We start from the raw sequence: 6716 nt of genomic DNA, 5'->3' as shown, positions 1-6716 counted from the left end.
ATATCATTGTAACACTGGACTGGAACTTTAATTACTCAAAGATTACTCTTGGGTCTGAAAGTGACTCAAGGACTTTTTATTATCTGACAGGGGCTAAAGAAGTTATAAAACATGCCTGAGATGGTCTGTGGGAAAAGAACACAGTGTCCCTCTTCTGGCGCTTTGATGTCCGCTCTCTGAATGTAAGGGCACCCACAGGAAGTGCACTGAAAAAGAGCTAGTTTAGAATTGAGTTCTGCTAGGTAAGGAGGGCACTTGTGATGAGCATTGGGTGTTGTATTAAGTGATGAATCACTAAATTCTACACCTGAAACTAACAAATAACATTATACTGTATGTTAACTAACTGGAATTTAAATAAAAACTTGGGAGGAAAAAAATAAAGAATTGAGCTCTGCTTGTTCAGTGGAACTGGGATTTGGACAAGTCTGAATCTATGGGTAGCCTTGGTTTCTAACACAGAACTGGCCAAGCTCCTTTATTCCACGAAGTTTTCCTTGCTCCCTGCAGATTGATTCTGATAATGCTGTAGCATCAAACCAAGCTCGTCTTTTGGTGGCATTAATCAATATATCGAAATATTTGGAGGCATGAATCAGTAGTGAAACAGATCATCCTGGTGGTGAGTTTGCAAAGGAGGACTTGGCTAAAAACCTTGAAACCATCATCCTGCCCATAACGAAGATATAAAAGGGTAAGAGTACAGTTTGGAAGAGGATGGAGGATTTCTTTGGAGCTGCTGGTCTTCCAACCCAAGGTGGTGGGTATGAGAGGCTTGCCTCTAACTTGAAGCTTAGCGGAGGGGACCTCCGCAGGATCCCCCAGAGTTTGCAGTTGAGGAATACCAGTGGATTGCTGTCCTGACTCCCACCTGAGAAATACGGAAAACAATGGTGACCTCCAGGTATGGCGAATCCTCAGGGCTGATTCTTTTTCTTGTGGAGCAGATTCAGAGGTCCCTCCTGCAATGCTGCTCAACTTCCGCATCTAACAGCACAACTCCTGCTCCCTCACCCCTGAGAAAGGCCCTTTGGAGAGTTCTTATCCAAGTGACCACCACGCCGGCTCCCTACCACAGACCCACCTGGCGCAGACACAACTCATTCATTATTGCCCTCCTCATAACTGCAACTGGTTCCCACATATAATTCCACCTATGGGAAAGTAACTGCACTTGCCCACCCACAAAGCTTTGAATTAACAGCGTGGCTGCCAGCCATAAGTAACAGCTCAAAAAAAGAATATTGGTACCTAAACAGACCAACACACACACGCTCTCTCTAAACTTCTGGGTTGCACAGGTGGAACCGCAGAATATTCCATCATAAGTACATAATTATATTTTAATTAACGAATTCCCTATTGGTAGATGTTAGATCGCCACCAATTTTTTATTAACACAATTCCTACAGATCAAACTGCGGAATCACGTGGGGCTCCAGCCAGGGGCAGAACAGGGATCGCGAGGCTCGGGAGACAAACGCCGTGCCGCATCTCGGCGCCTGCGCACTGAAGCGCCCCCTTCCCGGCCTCCGTCGCGCCTGCAGCGCGCATGCGTCACCCAGCCAATATTCCGCGTCCGTCTTCCCCATTCCTGTCGCTCCCTTCGAAAAATGCAGTCTTCACTTCTGCTTCCTTGTGTAACCTGTTTCACAAGGTGAGGGGTGGCTTCTGGAACAAACCCGGTTCTCGAGAACACGGCCCGCCTGCCCGGAAGCGTGCTCTTACCCGCCTACCTGGGGGACTGGGCAGGGCTCCAGGGAGGCAAGGAGCCTATCAGATCCGAGGTCCCGCCCCCTTCGCAGCACCTGTTCCAGATTTGTTGTGAGGGTTGAATAAAGTACTAAAAGTTCCCGATACTTAAAGAGCATGAATAATTTGTAGCTACTGTGACCTGCCTCCATGTCTATTCATTTCCCTTCCGTGTTAGTAATTTAGCTCCACTTCTCCAAGATTAATCTTGTGTGTTGAATCCTCTTTCACTTTCTCAAGAACTTCTAGTTGTCACTCCTGTAGCCTCCACTTCATACTTTTCTAACTGGACATTCTCCTTACAGCCCATCTCCCCCATCATTTATATATAAATATCCTTCTGTTGTCTTGGGTTCTCACTGCTCTCTCTACCTCTCCTCGTTTTTCCTATCTCATGAGAACTGTAAACGGTTTCCACACCCATCTCTTCTTCCTTCCTACCCCATTTACTTCACTGGAATCTGGCTTCTTGTACCCACTCCACTAAAACTGTCCCCTGCAAGTGCCATTAGATACAACGAACAAATACCCGTGCTGAGCTCTCCACACCTGACAGGTCTGCCTGAAATCGCTGTAAACCTCTCTGTGCTGCCACTGGTATCCATAATGCTCATACTCCTCGTTTCCCTAGCTGTGATCACTCTTTATCTGCCACAAGTTTGTCTTCCTTGTCCTGCCTCCCTCTTCTGGTTCCCAGGTCACACTAGTCTTGTTTCTTTCACTCTCCTTTCATAGGCGAGTTCTTTCATGTCACTGTTTTTGCAGTGTCAGTGACCCTGGTTCCATACCTCTAGCCTAGATCTTTCTTCCTAGCTTCAAACTCTTGGCTATCCCACAAGATCCTCAGACTTAACACCTCTAAAACTTACCTCTTTTCAGCAAACCTGCTTCAATTTCTGTATATTATTGTTTTCCTGTGCTCCTCATCTCAGTGGATGGCATCATGTGCTGTCTCAAGCCAGAAAGGGAGCAGCCACCTGAGACTCCTCCCTCTCCCTCATGCCCAGTTGTGGGTCTGTTCCCTAGGAAATAGACTTTTGAGACTTGAGTGCAGGTGAGGGGGGGGAGGGGAGGTGCTCTCAAGAATAGCACCTGTGAGGACTGAGGGAGGGATGAGGTGGAGGGAGTTGAATAGCTGCTGCAGTTCAAACAGTGCCCTCAGCCAATCCTATGGTGACCTGGAATGGCTTTTCAAAATTGTTCCACATTGAGGCAGAGAGTGGAGCACATAGCCCCCAGTTAACCTGTCACTGGATGTGGGCTGCTTTCAGGAAGGAGTGTGCCTTAAGTGGGGTGGCTCTCTGTGCTGAGGGCAATTCCTATAGAGGGTCTAAGCTGAGAGAGGCATCACCCATCAAAATTCTCAGAATCTGGAGGGATGAGTGCCTTGTTTAAAAGAGGAAAACTGGGCATCACACCACAGTACCCACTACATCTCCATACTCAGTCACCAAATGTTTTACCTATTTCTACATTTTAATTTCAGGCAAAATCCCTCCTTCCTTAGACTACTCTCTTTAGTATTCAAAAGATATTTGAGAGTCTAAATGCACCAGGCACTGCATGACCGGGAACAAAGTTCCCAAGCAAAAATGCATGGCGGGAACAAAGTAATGGGTAAAGCAGACATAGTTTCAGCTTTCAAGATGTTTGCAGTCTAGTTGGGAAGTGAGTAATCATCCAAATACATACTCTGAAACTCTGATAAGTGTTCTGAAGAAAAACTAAGCAGAATTCCAGAATTGTGCAACATCACTAAATAAATAAATAAATAAATAAATAAATAAATAAATAAATAAGCAAGCAAGCAAGCAAGCAAGCAGGATGCTATGAGATCTTATAAGAAGGGAGGCTTGCCCAGCAGAATAGTGGGGTGGAGTCAGGGAAAGTTTCCCTGAAGAAATGTCAAAGAGGAGTGGGGATTAACTAGATGTGTGCTTGGCTGTTGGACTGATAAGCAAACTGCCTTTGCGAAGTCTAATGACAAACGGGACAAGGAGCAGGAGGCCCTGCAAGACCAGCACGTCTGAAATGCAGAAACTGAGCGGAGAGAGCAGTAGGAGATGAAAATGAGAGGCAGGCAGGAGCCAGGTCATGCAGAGTTTGGGTCTTTTTTCCTACAAGTAATGAAAAACACTGAACAGTTTTAATCTCTATACAGCATAAAAGGTATATACATTAGTTAAGCAGAATATTCAACCACCCCATCATATAGATATACGAAATGGTTAAAAGCCAAATTCTGCTATATCCAATGAAGATATTATCACAGTAGCCTGCTTCTCTACCCCTAATGGCTACTTCTGGTGCCTCTGAACAGTAACACCTGGCTGTTATTGACTGATTACTAAATGCCAGTTTGTTAAGTGCTTGGCATCAATTAAATGACTTAATAAAGCATCTTTATGTAATGGGTACTATTTAGACATGAGACAGAGAGTGCAACTTGTACAAGTTCTCGAAGCCAATAAATGGCAGAGTAAGACATGAAGCCAGATGTCTAATTATAAAGCTAAAGCTATTGACTATGACACTGAAATACCCTACCTAAGCTTTGGAAACACCCAACCTCACCTGACGTGAGTATTTCTACACTGCCTTAAACTTCCTCCCGTCATGCCCAACTCATGAGATCAGACCTATTTTGTAAATCAGTGTCCACCAAACCCCATACAACAAACACAGGCTACCATTTGAGGGCCACCCCTAGAACCAGAGCACTTTCTCCTGGTTGATTCCACTGGTCCTTATTCCCTCCTCACCAGCCTATGATTTCGATGCTCCAATCTTCTGGCAGCTAAACCCAACAGCTTTAAAAAATATTTGCTAGAAAAATACAAACTTACCTGAATATGAGCCAAAGAAAAACAAAAAGGCAAATCTGCTATAGTCTTGTCCTAATAATAACTTTTATTATCCTGTTTTTGATTTCTATGTTAAAGCTCACCCTCTATTCCTAATCAAGAGCTATTATGTTCCAAACTATAAAGTTATGAAAGTATCCACTAGATGTCAGCCTTGAGCTGCAATGGGGTTTACTTGGATGTGACTAGGAGTAAGCTATTAAGGAGGGAGCATAAACTGGAAAACGTTTGGAGTTTGGGTGATTTCTTTTGCAGTGTAATTGTAGTTAGCTCTTTGTATCAACACCATAGTTTGATTTTTCAACAAGTATAATTAGATCAATACATTAGACCGTGTCACTTCTCTGCTTAATAAGGTCCAACGTGTTCTAAAACCAAACTCCTTACCACAGCCTGTATCACCCACTCCTCCATTCCCATCCACACCTCCTTCAGCTACACTGTTCCCTGAACCCACCTAATCAGGACACTGTAGTAATCAGGACACCTTCTCAAGAGAAGCCCTCCCAGACACCCTTTGTAAAATGGCACCCAGCCTGCACAATATCCATAATGCCCTATCCCCCCTCCCCACTCTGACTTATTTTTCTTCATAATACTTATCACCTGAAATACTACATTTACTCACTGTCAGTCTCTCTCTGGAATGTTAGCTCTCTGAAAGCAGCAACTTTTGTCTTATTCACTGCTTTATTCCCAGAGCCTAGAATAGTACCAGGCTTATAGGAGGTGCTCAATTAAATACCATATAAATGAATTACCTTAATTCCAAGATACTCAGAAAAGATCTCATACTTCAAAGAGTCATTTGTTTTCATTCAGCAAATATTTATTAAATACCTAATATAAAGAAGACATTGAATTATGGGAAGTATGAGAGACATTATCTTATTGATGAGAAGCAAAGTCTCTTGCTCTTATAACATCTGAGAGAGAATGCATGCATATTTAAAAGATTTTACAAAAAGAACTATATGACAATCATGGCTCCCCACTGTGGAAAACTATGTAACAACAAAAACATGATGCAAGCATTCATCTCTAGGCATATTTGCTACCCTGCCTCCAAATAGAAGATTGTTCGATTCTTAAACCCTCCCTGAAAGATGTTTTCTGCAGAGTAGGAGCCTTTCTTTGTGGGTAACCCAATTCCCTTCCCCTGCATTTGAAACACACTTATTTTGCTTTGTCCTCAATGACAATAAAAACTACCCAGTTACCTTTCTCCAGATTATTCAACATGCACTATTTAAAGGTGTTCCTGGCTTTGATCTTTAATTCGAAGCTGAGTTGTATTTTTGCCCAGAGGATTCAATTAAGTTTCATGATTTCCATGTCCATTCTCTCATTCCTACACCTTATGCCCTTGGGGGAAAAAAATAATCATTGTCCTTTCTGGGGGGAAAAAAAGTGGAAGTCAAGAAAAATAATCCACCATACGCATATGGTCTGGGTTCCATCAAACCATTAGGAGTAAATTCAGGCTCCTCTGGACCCAAACCAATTATTCAGCCTCTTTCCAGCCCCTCCACCCTCACAGATGAGGTCATTCTGGAGGGAAAAAAAATTAAAATAAAGGAGGGAGATACTTAAGTAGATTATCACTGGAAGATGATTTTTTAAGAAATACATTTAAGTAAATCTTAAGTGATTTTACTCTCCAACACAGGTTTGCTGGTTATGCTGCTGCTGTTTAATATGAGACAAATGTAGGAGTTTCAAGTAGAGAACATTTTGGTGCACTTTCCTATGGATCTACAACCTATGGTTTATTTGGATATTTTCTCCCCTGTTGAAGAAAATTTAGTCCTGTTTCTTTAGAGTTGACAAGCATATGAATGTTTCCCTCTGAAATCTCCGTTGCTCTGAACTACAGCCAAGCACATCCGATGCATAATCCTGTTAATTTATTTCTTCTCCTTATGGAAACATTCCAAATAAATGTGGCCACTTGAAAGGTGCTAATATAATTAAAACGACAAACTCATTTCAATGGATTTTACTTTACCTTAAAACAACGTATCTCCACATAACCAGTTTGTGGAGAATTTAAAGCTTATTTAGATAAAAGGCCTAATGAGACTCTGATAAGTTATGAAT

The sequence above is a fragment of the Ursus arctos genome, unplaced genomic scaffold, assembly GCF_023065955.2.
Source record: "Ursus arctos isolate Adak ecotype North America unplaced genomic scaffold, UrsArc2.0 scaffold_18, whole genome shotgun sequence".
In the NCBI taxonomy this organism is placed as follows: Eukaryota; Metazoa; Chordata; class Mammalia; order Carnivora; family Ursidae; genus Ursus; species Ursus arctos.
The sequence above is the reverse complement of the archived record's forward strand: the minus strand, read 5'-3'. Positions refer to the sequence as shown.